Genomic DNA, 23,762 nt, shown 5'->3' with positions numbered 1-23,762 from the left:
ATTTGCAGGTATCTTTTCTCAGACAATATCTACACATTGCAAAAATAGGACATATTACACTTACTAAATACCTGTGAGAAGTATCTCTTTCCCCTGATAGTGCTTGTTCACTGTTGAATGTTACTGTTAGAGTACAGAGAACTAATCATTGAACCTACCTCAAAGTGATAAAACAATAAAAATTATGTATTATCTGTGGCCCATTTTCTACTATATATATATGCATATATATACAAGCACACACATATATATGTTGGATATGTATGTATACACACATATATATGTTAGATATGTATATATATCCCAAACAACAAACTATTAAAGCAATAGCTATGTTCTGTTTAAAGAGTTGATTGGACTTACCAGCAAACTCTAGATTTGGTGTCCTGCAAACAAATTGCCGGAGGTAACTGAAGTAACATCTGAAATTCATCTCATTATCTATTCAACATCTGAAATTCATCTCATCATTATCTATTCAACAAATATTTATTGTATGCTTACTATCTTTCAAATACTATTATAGATTCCGAGAATATAGCAGAAGACAAAATAGATTATCTTCATGGAGACTGTATTCTAGTGAGAGGCAACCAAAAACAAGTAGATAAACAAATGATGTAATTTCAGATAGTGTTAATTGCTATGATGAAAATAAAGAAGACAGAGTAATGAAGTCACATCACTGAGAAGGAATCATTTCAGCAGAGATGAAGGATGAAAAGAACTAGAGATTACCTCATTGATTTGTTTTTGTAAAGGAAGTTGGTTCGCTACTTTAACTAAGCATCAAAAACCTAACATGTCTAAGGACAAGGTCTTCATTTTCTCCTACAGACCTGCTTCAATCCCAGTCCCCAAGTGCTCACAGATACCTCCTCTCATTTAATGACATTAGCATGATGTTATTCATATTACTGTCCTGTTAATATGACCACTATTGGGTAAAAATAGTATTATGCGTACAAAATGGGATAAAAAATAAGCAGTAGATGAGTTTAGAATAAATTTAATAAAAAATTAAATGCCAAATGCACTGAAATTATTTAAGAAGGCTATATATTAATTTTCTGAGATATTCTCTGTACATCATTGTGTCATGCTTGCTGAGGGCAAAAATAACAAAGTAGGAGACATGTTAGAAATAACTTTAGAATTGTAATTGTTACGTTCTCTTTTCAGCTTTTACAATGTACATGATCATTGCTCTCTAAAAATACCAAATGCTCAAATCTAGCTGTGGAAATTTAAATGGCAATGTGAAATGAACAGCTTTTTGAAAGTATCCTAGACTCATTCTAGAGCTAAAATTCTGGTTTTAATGTATATGCAACTTTGCAATAGCTAAGCAAACTAATAAAATGACTATTACTTCGATAAAATGTGTTGTTTCACAAAAAAATGGTTAATTTAATATTTGCTACATTAGAATTAAACCATCATTAGCTTAAATAAAGGGTATGCCAATTTTGAGAATTGTGGTTTAATTATGTTTTCCTTTATCTTTTCAGAGACATGACTGTGCATGTGTGGAGTATTTAGTTTACATTTAACATCCATGTGCCTTAAAATCGGAGTAAAATATTCAGGCTATTCCTCTAAGGTTATTCTTTTCAAAAATCCATATTATCTAAGTGCAATAATATTAGCTCTTTGGTCCATATTCTAGAATTCCACTAAATAATTGCTTCTCTATTTACTTATTTAACGTTTCAACTTGCTAAGAACACACACACACACATACACACACACACACACACACACACAGTTGAACCTATAGTTAATACATATCTATAAATATACTTGAGGACATTTTGGTGTTATACAATCTGTTATAATCAAAACATGTTAAATGTTAACATAATTGCTGGTGCATATTTTGTTGAACTGCCTTAATCAAGGATTCCAAAAATGGCCCAAGTTACAAGTAACATTCATTCCCTATATAAGATCAAAATCAAACCAAAGATAACAAAACCCAGATTCCTGAGGATACTATGAGTCAAGTACAATTGATGTCTCTCATGTAGTTTTTGCTGTAGATGTTTAAAAATGCAGTATTTTCTATCTGGCATGACTCTATGTCCTGTTTAGGCTGTCAATGAAAATAATTATCTTTCAAAATAATTCTGCTTACACAGTAGCTCTAAGTTGCCAACATGCTTATACACGCAGGCAGCATCCTCCTGTACTTTGTTAGATTGAATCTGACTGAGTGAGTCAGCATATTCCACATAGAGAGAAATATTCCTGACATGGAATCAATGTTCAGTTTAATATTCTCTTATTTAGGAAATCAGTATTGAATTCATGCCTAAACTTTTCTGATAAACTTTGGTCATGTCCAAGTTCCTCAGGGTGTCCAAAATTCATAAAATCATTTTCATCACATAAATTATTACAGTTCCATCAAAAACAACTTAGATCACATGGAAGAAAGGAAGAAGGCAATGGAGGGAATTAAGAAAACCGGTTTACTACAGTTGTTCAAGATCCTCAGGTTACTCAAAATAGGAAATTAGAAGCTTAGAAAAATGGCTTCAACTTTTTCTGAAGTACATATATCTCAGAGAAGCATTAAAATATTTGATTGGAAAATAAACATAAGACTGCTTTGTTGTTGTTGTTGTTGTTGTTGTTGCTGAGACGGTGTCTCGCTCTGTCACCCTGGCTGGAGTGCAATGGTGCAATCTCAGCTCACTGCAACCTCCGCCTCCCGAGTTCAAGCAATTCTCCTGCCTCAATCTCCCTAGTAGCTGGGATTACAGGTGCCTGCCACTATGCCTGGCTAATTTTTTGTGTTTTTAGTAGAGATGGGGTTTCACTATGTTGGCCAGGATGAAGACTGTTTTCATTCGGTACTGAATCTTATTGATCTAAGCAAAGATTTAAGAGTATATGGATTAAACAAAGGCTGAGGAGGAGCTAAGAAATGAAACAATTTTACAAAACCTGGGAAATCGTTGTTTTGAAATGGGAAACATAAATATTATAGAGAACATTCAGGAATGTTTTATATACTTCAAACGGTTTTGAAAGTGAGGGCAGAGAACATATTTTAAACGGTTAGATGGAAAACAGGGGTCTTGCCAATATTGGGCTTAATCATAAAGTTCACAGTGTTTCCAGAAAATCTGATTTGGGAACATGAAAGTCATGTCCAAAGTTCTGAAGACAACTCTGAGATTAAGATGGTTCAAATTCATGTTGGGAAGATTCTGCAATAGTAGGAAGTAATATCATAATGAAAAACCAAGATGGTAGTCACATGTATGTGCTTTAATCACTAGATCGAATAAGGTCCATATGTGCAGGAAAAGGGAGCAAGTATAGAAACTGCAGAAGAGTTGGGAAAACCTTGGAGTTTGTGTTGGGTTTAAATATGTTTATTTTCCATATTCTTTATCACTTTTTAAAACATTTATTCCTAGAATCAGATGTGCTCACATTCAGCAGAAAGAGAATTCTGGTAGAATCATCTGAGTAGACATGCTTGTTTAGTCTTACACTAAAGACATTATTAGTTCAGTGCTTTCAGAGGGAAGAAATATTTAGAGTCCAAGAAAATATGTATTTCTTAGTGGTAATATATGAGTTTATTTCATTTCAGTGTGGTCTGTACTTTACTATATTAGTATGTTGTCAAAAGCCACCAACAAATTGATATAGTCTGATTTAGTTTTATTAAATGAAATAGCACAAGCATCATCTACTTTATTTCTGAAACTCACCTTCTATGCTCAATGGAGTTAAGTGGTCACTCAATATTTCAGTCTAAATGAAAAGAGCTAGAATTTTCTGAGGGACATCAGTCTCATATATGCCCCTTAAATCTGATCACTGCTTTTTTTTTTTTTCTTTTAGGATTGACAGGCACTCATTAAGCTAAATAATAACTGAAATTTTATTTCTACTTCTTTTTCGCTATTTCATTTTTATCCTAAATACTCTGTTGGTGTTTGAGATACAGAGATCAGATCTTCTTTTGTCAGTTTGCTCCAAGCCTGGATCTTCATGGTCAGATTATAGATAGTGTGTGTAGTGCTGAAGAGTTCTGTCCAAGAATCTAGTAACATGAATACAAATTCTTGATTCAAAGAGCAGCTGTGTGTGTGTTTGAAAGTAGAAGCTCATTGTATTAGATATTAAAGCAAACAATAAAATTCTACAATTAAGACATTGTAACACTGACTTATAAATAGAGGATGGGCCAATGGAAAAATATAAAATAATCCCCAAATAATGAAAATATGGTATATGTGATATACCATATTATACATAATATATCAATTGCATCTCAAATTTGTGGTCAAAATAAATACTTTCTAGTACATATTTACATCAAAATATAAAATGTATCCAATACCTCACATCATACCCCAAAATATATTCTGAATGGATAAGAGATCTAAACATTAAAAATGGAGCCACACAAGTCTGTGTTGGATTGTGCTTTTAACGTGATTGAGACAGGGCTACGCTTTCCCCAGAATCTCCTCACCTGGAGTCGATTAGTGTTGGCCAAAAGAGAGACTAAGGCAAGATCCAGAAGAGTAAGTGGAACAACAATCACTCTTGCAAACTTGTCATAGTCACATATGGTTATGTACAAAGAGATGCCCAGTGGATTTGCTTCATTCTCCTCTGCTCCAGGTGTCAATCCTGCTGGATGAAGCAGTCTCATACCCACCACCAGATACTGGGTTTTGAAACTTGTAAGCAGAAACTACAAAGGCACATAGACATCTCCATGAATTCCCCTTCTGTTGCTCCACTTTTGTAACTGGATATGCTTGACTTCTTGCATTATTACCTTGCAAACTCTGACATGTCCACCTTTGTGAGTGTTTCAGTTGAATTCAGTAGTGACTATCGGATTTCCGCTTCCAGAACTTTACTTCCTCAGCTTCAGTCATCATTTTTCAAGGTTAATTCCTTTACTATTTACTGTATCTCTATAATGCTCATAGTATTCTTGCTTTCTTGACTGCTGAAGAAGTTAGTACTTAGAAATCAGGCACTGTCATAACAAAAACATAAAACAGCACTGATTTGGGAATGAGCACGTTGGATGAGGCAGAAAAAAGTGTCTGGAAAACTGTTAGTATAGCAATACAAATGATATACTAACCATTTAGAAAGAGGAAAGAATAATAATACACAAACTATTATAGCAGTTTGGTGACCTGTGTTTGTAGTTGCAGAAAAATGCAACTGTCAAGTACAGTAACAGGAAAGACATAAAATTGACCAATAAATGTAGCCACCTTGGAAAGATGATTTCTAGGCCAAATAAATATATGAAATATCAATTGATCTATTTTAGTTGTCTATGAAAAGATACAAAAAGAGAATAGCTAAAGAATAAACTATTCAGTTTGCAAGCGAATTTAGAGGTAATAGAGAATCACCAAATTTACAAATGAATCTGTTTGTTATCTTCAGACTCTTTGGTCAGTAAAAATCTCCCCAAACAAAAAGTAAAACAAGGTCTGGGGTGCAGAACGAATTTCAAGACCTTTTTAAAAATTTCTATTAGATTTAAGTTAGTGCCTAAGACCCTAAAAAGAGGGCTTCTCAGAATTGTATGTGTGTTTTTTCCTACTGAAGATTGATACATTCCTTGTAGAGAAAGTTTTAGAGCACCACCTGTCTTCAAAAAAATGATAGATTTAGCCTTGAAGCAATAAACATGCACCTGGATCATATTCATAGACAGGGGATAAAGCTTTTAAGGAATTGTACTAATTAAAGTATCACAATCTTGGCATACAAAAGAATATAGTTCTTTAAAAAGAAATTTCTGGGCCTCTAACTCTTCATAAGCAGCAAGCATTTTGAGAATGTTACCCTAGTTTTTGCTGTTGTTCTTGTTGTTATCTATATCTATGCAATGAATTGCTCAAACTTAATTTACTCGAATTAACCCTTGATTTTGTGGGTCAAGATTTAGGACTGGGTTAGCTGGATGTTTCTTCTGCTCTATGTTCTGTTAACTGGGGTCATTCATTTGATTGCATTCGGCAGGAAGCTGTAGTGGCCTGAAAAATCCAATAAAGCTTTCCCTGCATGTCGGGCACCTTGCTGCTCCTACAGTGGCCTCTATCTCCATATGGTTAACTTGGCCTTCCTTACAGGTTATCTCGGTATAGTTGGACTTCTTACATGGCATCTGATTTCTGAGAGGGATTGTATCATGTGGGAAAAAGCAGAAGCCGTGTATGTCTTACAGCCCATGCCCAGTGGTTAAACATCTCTTCTGCTGCACTCTATGAATCAAATCTAGTCCCAAGAGCCAGCACAAATTCCAGAAGAAAGCAAATAGGTGGAAAAGGTGGCAAAGAATTGACTGCCTTCTTCAATTTGCAACAGTTACCAAGATGGTCTACGCTTTATGAAATATGAAGTATATCTCAGAGGGGAGAGAACACAATACAAAAACCTAAATCATGGGCCGTGGTGAACATTTAAATAGAGAGGCACTCCCAAGGAACAGAAAAATATGACACTGGAAAATAATCTGAGGAATGTAAAGAGGTTAGTGGACAGGGACCTATTTCCAGGGATTATTGCTAGGCCATACTCATAGAATATTTCTTGTCCCCAGTATAGAGAGCCCTGGCAATATTCTCCCAACAAGACTTTGGAATTGCTATGGCCAGTGACTATGTGACTTCCTTTGTTCTTCTATCTGAATAAGAATGCATATCAGGTGTTTCCGTGCCTATCTAGCCTGTTGAGTATATTATAAAAGGTCACTTTCTCATAGGCCTCCACATCAAGAGCATCCTCCTATGCATCCAAATTGCAATTCTCATGCCATATTTGATTAAATGAGAGAGTCCTGTGTTAGGGAATGTTGCTTACAGGAGCATGGAATTTATTTTAAGTTATTTTGTGTTGCGCTACTTTGCTTACAGGAGAAGTATAATTATATGTAGCCAAACACTCAGCTGTTGTATGTTGTAAAATTGACTACAAATTTTGATCTCCCAGAAAGACATAATAATGGCTCTGGGTTGGCCATATGACTTGCTTTGACCAATGATACATTACCACTGGGACATGAGCAGAGGTTTGTAGAGTACATGCATATTACAACTTGTCAACTTGATGATACTAGAAAGTCTTAGACCACCACCACGTGAAAAAAAGACAGACTAACCTGAATAATCTGCAAACATGTGGCCCAGTTACCCCATCAACCTAGAAGGCAGCCAGACATCTGAAGGTCATATGAATAATGTTATCAAGATCCTGATCTCTGCTGACTTAGTTTGAGCTGAGAAAGTAAATTAAACTTTTCTGTATATGTTATAATATATTTATCATTTTCTTTTTTAAAATAAACAACATAAATTCCGTGATCCTATTTTAATTATAAATAATTCTGTAATTTCATTATGACATTTTATGTGTTATTGAGAATTGTGTTTATCACCATGCAAAAGTAGGTATCTTGCTTATATTTGTATCCTTATGATCTTCCTCCATGCTAAAGAATTAAATTTCTAGCCTTGGTTTTTTTCACATCATGGCTATCCAAGACTTTCCATCTACGAAGATGGAATGTTTTGAAATGCATCTTACCTTCTTTCAGAAGCTTATTTCTATTAAATATTTGTGTTATTATTTTCTAAATCAAATTATTCTAACAATGACCCCACTAACATCTTAAAATCAAAACTATTTTTCTTGGCTTATTCTTAAGAAGAAAGATGAAAAACATATCCCAAATTGTTATTCTTTTATGGGGTTTTGTTGCCTAGGTGACTGTTTCTATAAAAATTTTTAATATCAAATAAACAGGATAATATTGCTTTCATTTAAAAACTATTTCTATAAAACAGAAGAGGATTTTTCAGAAATAATTTTTTCACATTTCCTATTTCTTATTTTACTGTTCTGTAAGTAAAATAAGGAATCTACCCTAGAACTTAAAGTATAATAATAAAAAAATAAAAAAAATCTTAAAACAGAAAGTGTTATATATAGGTTTATAAAGTATACTGAATTATGATGATATGCAGATGGCATAACTACTCTTATTAAAAAATGACTTCTAATTAAAAAAAAGGAATCTAAAGGAAGATAATCCTTAGGATTACTTTCATCTTTATTTTCCATATTTTAAGATATTACCTTTATAGTATCAGATTCTAGTGATGTATCAGATTCTAGTGATATATCATTTACAGTAGTGTACAATTTATGTTCCACTAGAAAATTATTGCTATGTGGAAATACCATTTTAGCCTAATTCAGAATATGGTAGTTATATTTTAGATGCCTATATTAATTTATTTTTTTAAAGTTTTTACCTCAAGATTTTTCTTGATATATTTTTGGAAATATAATATCCAATTACTATGACTTCATAAAAAATTACTTGAAACTTATTGATGTAAAACAGTTGCAGTTTGAGCATCCCTAAATCCAAAAATCTGTAATTCAAAATGCTCCAAAAACCAAAACTTTTTGAGCACTGACATGACTCCACAGGTGGAAAACTCCACACCTGACCTCATGGGATGGGTCATAGTCAAAATGCAGGCACACAACTATGAAGATGATGTCATTAACACTGCAGGCCTGTAGATGACATGGTTAAAAATGTGTGATGAGCTTAGGAAGCACTAGAGCAGTATGCATGATAGGACAAGAAACCATGTCAGCTTATGAAATCAAAGAGAGACTACTAAGACAAATACCATTGTTAATGAGGCAGACGACCCTAAAAGACACATTTTCAAAAGTCATCTGATAGAATACCTTCTTATCCTTAGGGGACACACTTTCTTTTTCCTCAACTACTTCTGATATTTCTTATCACCTAAAAAAAATTAACATGCAGCATACAGCAACCTTTTAATTAAAACACAGGACTGTAGGTGGGAACTGAAAACCTGCTGGTGATGGTTGTGGCTGTTGTCTACCAGCTGGTACAGGGGTTCTGGTGCTGCTGCTGTGCTGCTGAATTTTTCACTTTACTAATAGTGTGTTGTAATTTTTACTTATAGTACTTATGTGTGAAGAAGTGCAGGAAAATGATTGCTTATTAGTAGCTTATAAACTACAAGTCAGAAATGATGATGATGTCCAACAATCACAAATTGTCCACATGGGTGACTGAAATAGGGATACCTTTGCTTTCTGATGGTTCAGTGGACAGGGATACCTTTGCTTTCTGATGGTTCAGTGGATACAAACTTTGTCATATACAATTACTTTAACTCTATGTGTATATGATGTCTATAAAAGATAAATTATATGTTTAGACTTAGGTGCTATCCCCAACATATCTCACTATGTACATGCAATTATTTCAAAGTCTGAAAAAAATTCACAATCGGAAACACTTTTGGTCCAAAATGTTTCAGATAAGCGATATTTGACCTATAGCATTATGCTCTTGGATTGTATGGGACAGAAAGTTGAGAGGTGATAGCAGGGTAGCTTGTCCCTTTTCATAATTCCTGGGCCCTTAGCTAGAATACAAGATGTTGAGGGCTGGAGTAATCTTGAGGTTGGTGGTTCACAGTATTTGTTCGCTGAGAACCTACCAAGAGTATTAGCCAAAATCCTAGAAGGGTATAGGGACAAATGGGTAGATAAGTAAGACATCATATTTTAGTGCAGTTTTAATTTGCACTATTTAATTGTATGCAAGGTTGATAATTTTCATGTGAAATAATAAATGTTTCTTAAATTATTTATATCTTTTGCTGTTTTTCTTGCTTAGAATGTATTGGTCTTTTTCCTTCTTTATTTTTGGGGTCTACATATTGGGGATATTAACTCTTTATCAGTGATATCATTTGAAAATGTATTTTTCTCATTTATTATCTTTTTTCATGCAAAACATTTTGATTTTTATTTCATCGAAATTACTACTCACTTATCTTACATTGTCTGAAATCTTAATCATAATTAGAATAATTTTTCCCACTCCCAGTAAAATAATTTATCCATGTTTCTCTGTTTGATAACTTTTTCTATGTAACAAAAAAAATGAGTGTTTTGCATGGGTTAGTAAATGTTTTTCTGTAAAGAGCCAGGATGTAAATATTTTAGGCTTTGTGAGCTATGTGTTTCCTGTTGTGACAGGGGTCCTTCATAGCTTACTGATCCCTGTCCTACTCCAACATCTTGGTCCTCAGATAGAAATCTGTCACTGTGCATAGTTTATCATGATAATTTTCTTTTTAGATGAAAGGGCGCAGAAGTCTGAGCCAAGAGCAATGGAGAACATTGATGCAGAATTATACTCAGGGAACAGACCACTGCAATGAACTAAGAACTCCTCCCTTGGAGATGCAGAGGCCAATGAACTGGGAAGTCAATCAGTGCCTAAGGAATAAGATCTAGGTCTTCTATGCAAGAGGAAAAAATGTTCTTTAATAATGGATAATGTAGAATAATAGGATTAGAAAGATACATTGTAAGATTGTGGCATTTATATTGCTTGTTAGAAATAAATTCAATTTAAATAGTAAATATATCAAAAATTTTAAAAACTATATTTCTGAGCCCAAGTAGTACAGGTGTATTGACTTTAAGTTGATCATATTAAAATTAAAATTATTATTACAAATCCAATATTGAGTATATTTTTGCATAAAGCAAAGTCATACTCTGTATATATAAGCTAACACTGAAAGGAAAAACTACTATGTATTAATCTTGTAGTGAAGTGTAGATAAATTCGAACCTAGAAATTTAATATAAGAATTTAAGAAATTAAAAGTATATTATAATATGTTGGGGTGAATATTTTCAGATTTATTACAGAAATGTGAATTTGGAAAGAGACATTTCTGGCACATGTTCTGAAAATTAATAATAATATTTTAGAAAAAAGGCTGCATTATACATCATGTAAATACAGCATAATTCCAGATCATTAACTTTCATATAGAAAATGAGTCTAAAAATTATTTTGGAAGAGATGTAGAAGACTAAATACTTATCTTGAATTCTTTACTTGAGTTCAAAAAGCCTAACTAGTTATTTCTGAATGCATTAGTTGCATTCAGAAATGATATCCCTCTCTGCAAAAATTTAAACAATTTCTATGACATAAGATCTCTGACTACATCTCTTTAATGATTTTGTGTTTGTTTGTGTGTGTGTATGCGTGTGTTTGTGTGTGTTGAGAAAGAGGGAGGGGAAGAGAGAAAGAGGGTTATGTCTTTCTATCTTTCTTCTTGATAAGCTGTAATTTCCGCATTGTGATTCTAAGTCTAGTAGTTATTCTGCAGATTCCTATGATAGGACTTTTATTTTCTCAACTGGAGATGATGCCCAGCTGCTCTTACAAGCTGAGAATGGACCCGGTTCAATTACGTAGCCAGTAATAACACCTACACTCTGATTATTATAACTTATGATCCATACACAGTCATTACATTTCAGTTTATATGATAATCTTGGTGATAATGGGAGATACTTCAGTCAACATAATTTTTCTCTTCCAGATTGAAAAAGATACTAGCACCAAGCTTTATTCTGGTTATTTAGTGATGAAAATTATAACAAATTTTGACAAAGAACAGACATGTTCCCCAACTGTACCTCTTTCAAAGCTCCTTGGTTGAGTTTATTATCTGGCAGGAAAACCAAGACCTGAAGTCCAACCTGAGGCATGTTTGTCAGCTTATTTGCCAGTTATGTTCCTTCTGTGAAGTATATCAGGAACCCAAATGGCTGACATAGTTTAGATGTGTTACACGTGCATTTGTTGAAGGCACTGATCAACCATTTTCTCAAATGGATTTCTGTTTGAAGTGACTATGAAATAATAGAAATGATTTTAATAAAAAATATGAAAAATAAATGTTACACATGCAAAACAATTCTGTTGCAGTTCTAGTAATATTGGTACATTGCTAAAGCATTATGTTAGTATTGCTTTCAGTGTCTACCCAGTGGTGGACTGGAGCTAATGGCACCATTTCAAGAGGCAATTATGCACATTTTTCCCAATTCTGTGTTTGCTGCTACTCCACATAGGTAACTTAAAATTGGCATATCATAGAAATTGGCAAATACTATAAATCAATGTTTCCCAACTCTGGAGAGCTTATTGTTAAATATTCACCACCACAGCATACTACTGGGTCTCCTCTCTATTTTTTTTCTTTTTATTTTCTTATTTTAAAGTTCAATATATTGTATTATTTGATCTCCTCTTCAGATTCCACATGTAGTTGAGATCATGCAGTATATGTCTTTCTGTGCCTGGTTTATTTCGATTAATATAATATCTTTCAGTTTCAGCCATGTTGTTGCAAATAAGAATTTTTCTAATGGCCAAATAGGCTTGTATTTTATATAAATAAGTGTATATTTTATATATACCTGTATACATTTGTACATATATATACTTGAATATATTTGTACATATATATACTTGTATTTTATATATACTTGTATATATTTGTATTATATATAAAAAAATACTTGTACCACATTTATTAATACATTGATCCATTCATGAAAACTTAGGTTATTTCTATAGCTTTGCTATTGTGGACAGTGTTGCAGTAACTATGGAAGTGCAGATATCTCTTCAACATAGCAATTTCATTTCCTTTGGATATATACCCAGAGAATAATTGCTGGATCACGAGGCAGTTCTATATTTAATTTTTTGAGAAATCTTCACAGTGTTTTTTGTAATGGCTCTACTAATTTACATTCCAACCAATAGTGTATAAGCATTCCCTTTTTCTCCATGTTCCTGCTAATATATTTTTTTTAGTTTATTTTTTATTATACTTTAAGTTCTAGGGTACATGTGCACAATGTGCAGGTTTGTTATCTCTGTACACATGTGCCATGTTGGTGTGCTGCACCCATTAACTCGTCGTTTACATTAGGTATATCTCCTAATCCTATACCTCCCCACTTCCCCCACCTTACAACAGGCCTCGGTGTGTGATGTTCCCCTTCGTGTGTTCAAGTGATCTCATTGTTCAATTCCCACCTATGAGTGAGAACATGCAGTGTTTGGTTTTCTGCTCTTTCAATAGTTTGCTCAGAATGATGGTTTCCAGCTACATCCATGTACCTACAAAGGACATGAACTTATCCTTTTTATGGCTGCATAGTACTCCATGGTGTATATGTGCCACATTTTCTTTTTTTTTTTTTTCCAGATTTCTTTTTTTTTTTTTTTAAATTTATGATACTCTAAGTTCTAGGGTACATGTGCATAACGTGCAGGATTGTTACATATGTATACTTGTGCCATGTTGGTGTGCTGCACCCATCAACTCATCAGCACCCATCAATTCATCATTTATATCATGTATAACTCCCCAGTGCAATCTCTCCCCCCTCCCCTCTCCCCATGATAGGCCCCAGTGTGTGATGTTCCCCTTCCCGAGTCCAAGTGATCTCATTGTTCAGTTCCCACCTATGAGTGAGAACATGCGGTGTTTGGTTTTCTGTTCTTGTGGTAGTTTGCTAAGAATGATGGCTTCCAGCTGCATCCATGTCCCTACAAAGGACGCAAACTCATCCTTTTTTATGGCTGCATAGTATTCCATGGTGTATATGTGCCACATTTTCTTAATCCAGTCTATCATTGATGGACATTTGGGTTGATTCCAAGTCTTTGCTATTGTGAATATTGCCGCAATAAATATATGTGTGCATGTGTCTTTATAGCTGCATGATTTATAAACCTTTGGGTATATACCCAGTAATGGGATGGCTGGGTCAAATGGTATTTCTAGTTCTAGATCCTTGAGAAATTGCACACTGTCTTCCACAATGGTTGAACTAGTTTACAATCCCACCAACAGTGTAAAAATGTTCCTATTTCTCCACATCCTCTCCAGCACCTGTTGTTTCCTGACTTTTTAATGATCGCCATTCTAACTGGTGTGAGTTGTATCTCATTGTGGTTTTGATTTGCATTTCTCTGATGGTGAGTGATGATGAGCATTTTTTCATGTGTCTGTTGGCTGCATAAATGTCTTATTTTGAGAAGTTTCTGTTCATATCCTTCACCCACTTTTTGATGGAGTTATTTTTTTCTTGTAAATTTGTTTGAGTTCTTTGTAGGTTCTGGATATTAGCCCTTTATCAGATGAGTAGATTGCAAAAATTTTCTCCCGTTCTGTAGGTTGCCTGTTCACTCTGACAGTAGTTTCTTTTGCTGTGCAGAAGCCCTTTAGTTCAATTAGACCCCATTTGTCAATTTTGGCTTTTGTTGCCATTGCTTTCACTGTTTTAGACATGAAGTCCTTGCCCATGTCTATGTCCCAAATAGGATTGCCTAGGTTTCCTCTAGGGTTTTTATGGTTTTAGGTCTAACATTTAAGTCTTTAATCCATCTTCAATTATTTTTTGTATAAGATGTAAGGAAGGGATCCAGTTTCAGCTTTCTACATATGACTGACCAATTTTCCCAGCACCATTTATTAAATAGGGAGTCCTTTCCCCATTTCTTGTTTTTGTCAGGCTTGTCAAAGATGAGATGGTTGTAGATGTGTGGTATTATTTCTGAGGGCTCTGTTCTGTTCCATTGATCTATATCTCTGTTTTGGTACCAGTATCATGCTGTTTTGGTTACTGTAGCCTTGTAGTATAGTTTGAAGTCAGGTAGCATGATGCCTCCAGTTTTGTTCTTTTGGCTTAGGATTGTCTTGGCAATGCGGGCTCTTTTTTGGTTCCATATGAACTTTAAAGTAGTTTTTCCAATTCTGTGAACAAAGTCATTGGTAGCTTAATGGATATGGCATTGAATCTATAAATTACCTTGGACAGTGTGGCCATTTTCACAATATTGATTCTTCCGATCCATGAGCATGGAATGTTCTTCCATTTGTTTGTGTCTTCCTTTATTTCTTTGAGCAGTGGGTTGTAGTTCTCCTTGAAGAGGTCCTTCATGTCCCTTGTAAGATGGATTCCTAGGTATTTTATTCTGTTTGAAGCAATTGTGAATGGGAGGTCACTCATGATTTGGCTCTCTGTTTGTCTGTTACTGGTGTACAAGAATGCTTGTGATTTTTGCATATTGGTTTTGTATCCTGAGACTTTGCTGAAGTTGCTTATCAGCTTCATGAGATTTTGGGCAGAGATGATGGTGGTTTTCTAAATAGACAGGGACAATTTGACTTCCTCTTTTCCGAATTGAATATCCTTTATTACTTTCTCCTGCCTGATTGCCCTAGCCAGAACTTCCAACACTACGTTGAATAGGAGTGGTGACAGAGGGTATCCCTGTCTTGTGCCAGTTTTCAAGGGGAATGTTTCCAGGTTTTGCCCATTCATATGATATTGGCTGTGGGTCTGTCATAAGTAGCTCTTATTATTTTGAGATACGTTCCATCAATACCGAATTTATTGAGAGATTTTAGCATGAAGAGCTGTTGAATTTTGTCAAAGGCCTTTTCTGCATCTATTGAGATAATCATGTGGTTTTTGTCTTTGTTTCTGTTTATAAGTTGGATTACGTTTATTGATTTGCGTATGTTGAACCAGCCTTGCATCCCAGGGATGAAGCCCACTTGATCATGGTGGATACGCTTTTTGATGTGCTGCTGGATTTGGTTTGCCAGTATTTTATTGAGGATTTTTGCATTGATGTTCATCAGGGATATTGGTCTAAAATTCTCTTTTTTTGTTGTGTCTCTGCCAGGCTTTGGTATCAGGATGATGTTGGCCTCATAAAATGAGTTAGGGAGGATTCCCTCTTTTTCTGTTGATTGGAATAGTTTCAGAAGGAATGCTACCAGCTCCTCCTTCTATCTCTTGTAGAATTTGGCTGTGAATCCATCTGGTCCTGGACTTTTTTTGGTTGGTAGGCTATTGATTATTGCCTCAATTTCGGAGCCTGTTATTAGTCTATTCAGGGATTCAACTTCTTCCTGGTTTCGTCTTGGGATAGTGTGTGTGTCCAGGAATTTATTCATTTCTTCTGGGTTTTCTAGTTTATTTGCCTAGAGGTGTTTATAGTATTCTCTGATGGTAGTTTGTATTTCTGTGGGGTAGGTGGTGATATCCCCTTTATCATTTTTTATTGCATCTATTTGATTCTTCTCTCTATTCTTCTGTTTTAGTCTTGCTAGTGGTCTATCAATTTTGTTGATTTTTTCAAAAAACCAGCTCCTGGATATGCTGATTTTTTGAAGGGTTTTTTGTGTCTCTATCTCCTTCATTTCTGCTTTGATCTTAGTTATTTCTTGCCTTCTGCTAGCTTTTCAATGTGTTTGCTCTTGCTTCTCTAGTTATTTTAATTGTGATGGTAGGGTGTCAATTTTAGATCTTTCCTGCTTTCTCTTGTGGGTATTTAGTGCTATAAATTTCCCTCTACACACTGCTTTAAATGTGTCCCAGAGATTCTGGTATGCTGTATCTTTGTTCTCATTGGTTTCAAATAGCATCTTTATTTCTGCCTTCATTCCGTTATGTATGCAGTAGCCATTCAGGAGCAGGTTGCTCAGTTTCCATGTAGTTGATTGGTTTTGAGTGAGTTTCTTAATCCTGAGTTTTGGTTTGATTGCACTGTGGTCTGAGAGACAGTTTGTTATAATTTCTATTCTTGTATATTTGCTGAGGAGTGCTTTACTTCCACCTATGTGGTCAATTTTGGAATAAGTGTGATGTGGTGCTGTGAAGGATGTATATTCTGTTGATTTGGGTGGAGAGTTCTGTAGATGTCTATTAGGTCCGCTTGGTGCAGAGATGAGTTCAATTCCTGGATATCCTTGTTAACTTTCTGTCTCGTTGATCTGTCTAATGTTGACAGTGGGGTGTTAAAGTCTCCCATTATTATTGTGTGGGAGTCTAAGTCTCTTTGTAAGTCTGTAAGGACTTGCTTTATGAATCTGGGTGCTCCTGTATTGGGTGCATATATATTTAGGATAGTTAACTCCTCTTGTTGAATTGATCCCTTTACCATTATGTAATGGCCTTCTTTGTCTCTTTTGATCTTTTGTTGATTTAAAGTCTGTTTTATCAGAGACTAGGATCGCAACCCAAGCCTTTTTTTGTTTTCCATTTGCTCGGTACATCTTCCTCCATCCCTTTATTTTGAGCCTATGTGTGTCTCTGCATGTGAGATGGGTCTCCTGAATACAGCAAGCTGATGGGTCTTGATTCTTTTTCCAATTTGCCAGTCTGTGTCTTTTAATGGAGACTTTATCCCATTTACACTTAAGGTTAATATTGTTATGTGTGAATTTGATCCTGTCATTATGGTGTTAACTGGTTATTTTGCTCATTAGTTGATGCAGTTTCTTCGTAGTATCAATGGTCTTCACATTTTGGCATGTTTTTGCAGTGGCTGGTACCAGTTGTTCCTTTCTCTGTTTAGTGTTTCCTTCAGGAGCTCTTGTAAGGCAGGCCTGGTGGTGACAAAATCTCTCAGGATTTGTTTGTCTGTAAAGGATTTTATTTCTCCTTCACTTATGAAACTTAGTTTGGCTGGATATGAAATTCTGGGTTGAAAATTCTTTTCTTTAAGAATGTTGAATATTGGTCCCCACTCTCTTCTGGCTTGTAGAGTTTCTGCCAAGACATCTGCTGTTAGTCTGTTGGACTTTACTTTGTGGGTAACCCTACCTTTCTCTCTGGCTGCCCTTAACATTTTTTCCTTCATTTCAACTTTGGTGAGTCTGACAATTATGTGTCTTGGAGTTGCTCTTCTTGAGGAGTATCTTTGTGACGTTCTCTGTATTTCCTGAATTTGAATATTGGCCTGCCTTGCTAGGTTGGAGAAGTTCTCCTGGATAATATCCTGCAGAGTGTTTTCCAATTGGGTTACCTTCTCCCCGTCACTTTCAGGTACACCAATCCAACGCAGATTTGGTCTTTTCACATAGTCCCATATTTCTTGGAGGCTTTTTTCATTTCTTTTCACTCTTCTTTCTCTAAACTTCTCTTCTCACTTCATTTCTTTCATTTGATCTTCAATCACTGATACCCTTTCTTCCAATTGATTGAATTGGTTACTGAAGCTTGTGTATTTGTCGTGTAGCTCTTGTGCCATGATTTTCAGCTCTATCACGTCATTTAAGGACTTCTCTACATTAGTTATTCTAGTTAACCATTCGTCTAATCTTTTTTCAAGGTTTTTAGCTTCTTTGCAATGGGTTCTAGCTTCCTCCTTTAGCTCGGAGAAGTTTGATCATCTGTAGCCTTCTTCTCTCAACTCGTCAATGTTATTCTCCATACAGCTTTGTTCCATTGCTGGCGAGGAGTTGCATTCCTTTGGAGGGAGAGAGGAGCTCTGATTTTAGAATTTTCAGCTTTCTTTTTTTTTTTTTCATTTTGTTAATCATTTTATTTTATTTCATTTTATGTATTATACTTCATGTTCTAGGATACATGTGCACAACATGCAGATTTGTTACATATGCATACATGTGCAATGTTGGTGTGCTGCACCCATTAACTTGTCATATACATTAAGCATATCTCTTAATGCTATCCCTCCACCCTCCCCCTCCCCCTATCCCATGACAGGCTCCAGTTTGTGAAGTTCCCCTTCCTATGTCCAGGTGATCTCATTGTTCAATTCCTACCTGTGAGTGAGGACATGTGGTGTTTGGTTTTCTGTTCTTGTGATAGTATGCTGAGAATGATGGTTTCTAGCTGCATCCATGTCCCTACAAAGGACATGAACTCATCCTTTTTTATGGCTGCATAGTATTCCATGGTGTATATGTGCCACATTTTCTTAATCCAGTCTATCATTGATGGACATTTGGGTTGGTTCCAAGTCTTTGCTATTGTGTAATAGTGTCCCAATAACATATGTGTGCATGTGTCTTTACAGCTGCATGATTTATAATCCTTTGGGTATATACCCAGTAATGGGATGGCTGGGTCAAATAGTATTTCTAGTTCTAGATCCTTGAGGAATTGCCACACTGTCTTCCACAATGGTTGAACTAGTTTACAATCCCACCAACAGTGTAAAAGTGTTCCTATTTCTCCACATCCTCTCTAGCACCTGTTTTTTCTTGACTTTTTAATGACTGCCATTCTAACTGGTGTGAGATGGTATCTCATTGTGGTTTTGATTTGCATTTCTCTGATGGCTAGTGACAATGAGCAGTTTTTCATGTGTCTGTTGGTTGCATAAATGTCTTCTGACCTAATTAAACTAAAGAGCCTCTGCACAGCAAAAGAAACTACCATCATAGTGAACAGGCAACGTACAGAATGGAAGAAAATTTTTGCAATCTACTCATTTGGCAAAGGGCTAATATCCAGAACCTACAAAGAACTCAAACAAATTTACAAGAAAAAAACAACCAACCAATCAAAAAGTGGGCAAAGGATATGAACAGACACTTCTCAAAAGAAGACATTCATGCAGCCAATTTTCAGCTTTTCTGCTCTGTTTTTTCCCTATCTTTGTGGTTTTATCTACCTTTGGTCTTTGAAAATAGTGACGTACAGATGGGGGTTTTGTGTGGATGTCCTTTCTTTTTGTTACTTTTCTTTCTAACAGTCAGGACATTCAGCTGCAAGTCTGTTAGAGTTTGCTCAAAGTCCACTCCAGATCCTGTTTGCCTGGGTATCAGCAGCAGAGGCTGCGGAAGAGTAAATATTGCTGAACAGCAAATGTTGCTGCCTGATCATTCCTCTGGAAGCCTTGTCTCAGAGGGGTACCCAGCCATGTGAGGTGTCAGTCTGCCCCTACCAGGTGGTATCTCCCAGTTAGGCTACTCATGGGTCAGGGACCCCCTTGAGGAGGCAGTCTGTCCGTTCTCAGATCTCAAACTCCATGCTGGGAGAACCACTACTCTCTTCAAAGCTGTCAGACAGGGACATTTAAATCTGCGGAAGTTTCTGCTGCCTTTTGATTGGCTATGCCCTGTGCCCAGAGGTGGAGTCCACAGAGTCAGTCAGGCCTCCTTGAGCTGGGGTGGGCTCCAGCCAGTTTGAGCTTCCCGGCTGGTTTGTTTACCTACTCAAGCCTCAGCAATGGTGGGCGCCCCTCCCCAAGCCTTGCTGTCACCTTGCAGTTAGATCTCAGACTCCTGTGCTAGCAATGTGGGAGGCCCTGTGGGTGTGGGACCCTCTGAGCCAGGCGCGGGATGTAATCTCCTGGAGTGCCATTTGCTAAGACCCTTGGAAAAGCGTAGTATTAGGGTGGGAGTGACCCGATTTTCACAGTTTCCCTTGGCTAGGAAAGGGAATTCCCTTACCCCTTGTGCTTCCCAGGTGAGGTGATGCCTCGCCCTGCTTTGGCTCTTGCTCGGGGGGTTATACCCACTGTCCTGCACCCACTGTCCAACACACCCCAGTGAGATAAACCTGGTACCTCAGTTGGAAATGCAGAAATCACCCGTCTTCTGTGTCACTCACACTGGGAGCTGTAGCCTGGAGTTGTTCCTATTTGGCCATCTTGGAACCACCTCCCTCTTTTGTTTTTGATAATAATCATTCCAACAGGTGAGAGGTGATAGCTCGCTGTGGTTTTAATTTGCATTTTCCACATGATTAGTGATGTTGAACATAGTTTTTTTTTTCATATATTCTCTGGCCATTTAGATGTCTTCCTTTGAGAAATATCTATTTTGGTTCTTTGACAATTTTTAATGTTGGGTTATTATTTTTTTTCACTATTAAATAGCTTGAGCTCCTTATGTATTTTGGATATTAACTCCTTACCAAATGTACAGTTTGCAAATTCTTTCTTCTGTTCTACAGATTGTTTCTTCACTCTGTTGATCATTTTCCTTGCTTCCCATAAGCTTTTTAGTTTAATGCAATCCCATTTGTTGGTTTATGCTTTTGTTGTCTGTGCTTTTAGGTTGATAGTAAAAAAGTAATTGTCCAGACCAATGACAAGAAGGTTTTCTCCTCTGTTTTCTTCTCATAGTTTTACTCTTTCAGGTTTAACATTTAAGTCTTCAATTCACTTTGAGCTGAATTTTTGCATACAGTTTGAGGTAAGTACCCAATATCATTTTTTTTTTTTTTTTTTTTTTTTTTTTTGCATGTGGATATCTAATTATCCCAACACTACTTACTGGAGAGACCGTTCTTTGCACACTGTGTGTTCTTGATATCTTTGTCAAACATCAGTTGATTGTAATTTTACAGATCTATTTCTGAGCTCTCTATTGTGTCCATTGATCTGTATGTCTGTTCTTATGCCAATACTATGCTGTTGTAATTTATTATAGCTTTGTGGTATATTTTGAAATCTGTGATAACTCCACCTCTGTTCTTTTTGCTCAGGATTACTTTGGCTATTTTGGGTCTTTTGTGGTTTCATCTGGCAGTTTGTGTTTACCCACAGCTTTGCTCTTTCCTATATTCTTCTTTCTTCTTTTCTGATTTTCCAAATTTTTAAAAATCAGTTTCTGTTTGTTTCAAAACCTCCTTTAGCTATTTGTTTAGGGTAGATCCTCCAATCACAAATTCCCTACTTTTAATTTATCTGAGAATGTATTTGTTTTTTTCATCCTATGAGGTATCTTTTCTAGATACAGAATTATAGATTGCCTTTTTTCTTTTAGCACTTGAAAAATTTGCATCACTTCCTTCAAGTTTTCACAATTTTTGACTAAAAATTGACTGTTATTTGAATGCCCACCCCCCCTTTCATGGGTAAAGTGAAGTTTCTTTCTCACTGCTTTCAAGACTTTTTCTTTGTCATTAGTTTTCTGAAGTTTAATTATGATAAATCTTGATGAGAATTTGTTTATCCTGTTTATGTTTGCTCAGCTTCTCGAATATGTAGGTTTTGGTCTTTTTTACAAGGTTGGGAAATTTTCAATACCATCCTATCCTTCTATCCTTCTAATACTTAAGTGATAAAAATGTTAAATCTTTTGAAAATTTCAATTTGCTGAAGTTCTGCTTATTTCTTATAAAAGTCTATTTTCTTTCATGTTGGCTGTTTTCTTTTGTTTTGTCTTTGAGTTCACTTGTTCTTTCCATTGTCCTCTTCATTCTGCTGTAAGTCACATTCATTCAGATTTTTATTTTGAGTATATATTTTTCAGTTCTAAAGTGTTCATTTCCTTCTTATTTACATCTTCTATTTCTTTCCTGAGAATTTGTATTTCTTTCTGAGATTTTCAATGTTTTTATTTGCTTCAAACATGTTCATAATTGCAAATTTAAGAATGCCAGCTGCTTTAACATTCTTTTTAGAATCATTCTAGCACCTGTGCTATCTCAGTGCTAGCATCTGTTTATTGCCATCTGTCATTTTAGTATTGTCCTGCTTCACAGTACGATGAGTAATTTTTCATTGTATTCTGGACTTTTGGGATGTTATGAAAAGCTGGGTCTTACGTAAATCTTGTCTTTTAGCAGGTCTAGGATACTGCATCAGTGCATCAGGGGAACCCTCATTTTTATTACCAGGCGGAGATGAAAGTCCAGGTTCCTCATTCAACCTCCTTTGACAGCAAAGAAGGAGTGGCTTATTATAGCTGGGATTTGAGGCTCCACACTAGACCTCCACTGATACTATCCTTGCTGGGAGGAGGAGGGAGGTCTCATTATAGCTCCATGTGTTACCACTGCTGAAATAATAGGGTGCAGATTCATTATGCTGTGTGGTGGTAGGAATCCTGAATCTCCTCTATGCCTCCTTTGCCACCCCCAGTGGGGAGAGGGAAGGCTGCTTTGTTAGTATTGGGTGAGGTAAAATTTAGGTTTCCCACATACTCCCCATTAACAAGGGAGAGGCTAATTACTGCCCAGCAGGGTTAAGAGTCATGGATCCCAATTTGTACTTATTCTTTTCTGGCATCTGCACAAAGGAGCTAGGGAGTTAGGCATGTTGACAAGATTCTCTGCTTCACCACACTTTATTCAGGCTCCTGAACCTTCTCCTAGGTCCATATGTGCACTCCCTTGTAAAGTATAGTTTTAGCAAAAATCTACATTTTGCTAACAAGACATCTCTTTCCTCAATATCTGATCATCTTTGATGTCTGATCCAGTCCCTCATCTTCCACTATTCTCTAAGTAACGTAAGCCCTGTTGGGTTGGTTTGCCAAGAATCCTTCTTACACTTCATGTTTCCTCTTAGTAATTTTCCATCCACTGACTCCACTCTACTCCAACTTGGCCATGCAATGGGATCATGTAATGATCCTGAATACAGACTTCCCAATCATACTTTAAGAAGTATTATTAAATATTATTTTGTATTTAACAGTGTCTTGTTATGGCCTGGTGAAGATGGAAGGTGGAAGTCTAGGCTCCCCACTCAGCTTTTGCTTACAGGGGTGGGAGTGGGGAGTGGACCTGAAACAGTGGTATTCCCTGGAATAGGGTGGCTGTTGTCTAAAAGCCTTATGTCTTTCTTGGCTGCCCCTTACTTGGTCATTAAGCCAGAGAAAGCAGGTTTTTCATCAGCTTTTTAACTTGTGTTCCTTGGCATTTCTAGTTTGTTGACTTCTCCAGCACTAATCCTAAGATAAATAAATCTGAAAAAAAAAATGTAGGCAAGTTATTGTAGTGTCGTTCCTTGGTTCCAAAGGTCCCTACCAGCCTGACTTCTCTCTAGCTTTCAGAGTCTTCTTGTATTTGTTTTATATGTGATTTCCAGGATTTTTAGCTGTACCTACTAGATGAATAAGGAAAAGTGTTTCTAATTCTTCTTGTCTGGAACCATTGTCATCCCACATATAAATATCCTTGATGTCAAATCCAGGTCATTTGTGGGTAATTTTGTTGCACTTGCATGTGTGTGTGTGTGAGAGAGAGAGAAAAGATAAAAGATGTTACTCAGATTTAAGTCTGATGTGTAAATCACAGAGAACAAA

The 23,762-nt window shown here is 36.0% G+C and overlaps 1 pseudogene; it reads right to left on the bottom strand.

Moving 5' to 3' along the window:
- LOC115892672 overlaps nucleotides 1–11,646 on the bottom strand; it is a 57,300-nt pseudogene extending 45,654 nt beyond the window's left edge.
- Nucleotides 11,647–23,762: the final 12,116 nt, after the last annotated feature.

The sequence above is a fragment of the Rhinopithecus roxellana genome, chromosome 2, assembly GCF_007565055.1.
Source record: "Rhinopithecus roxellana isolate Shanxi Qingling chromosome 2, ASM756505v1, whole genome shotgun sequence".
Classification (NCBI taxonomy): Eukaryota; Metazoa; Chordata; class Mammalia; order Primates; family Cercopithecidae; genus Rhinopithecus; species Rhinopithecus roxellana.
Note: the sequence above shows the minus strand (reverse complement) of the source record. Positions and strands in the feature narration are given on the sequence as shown.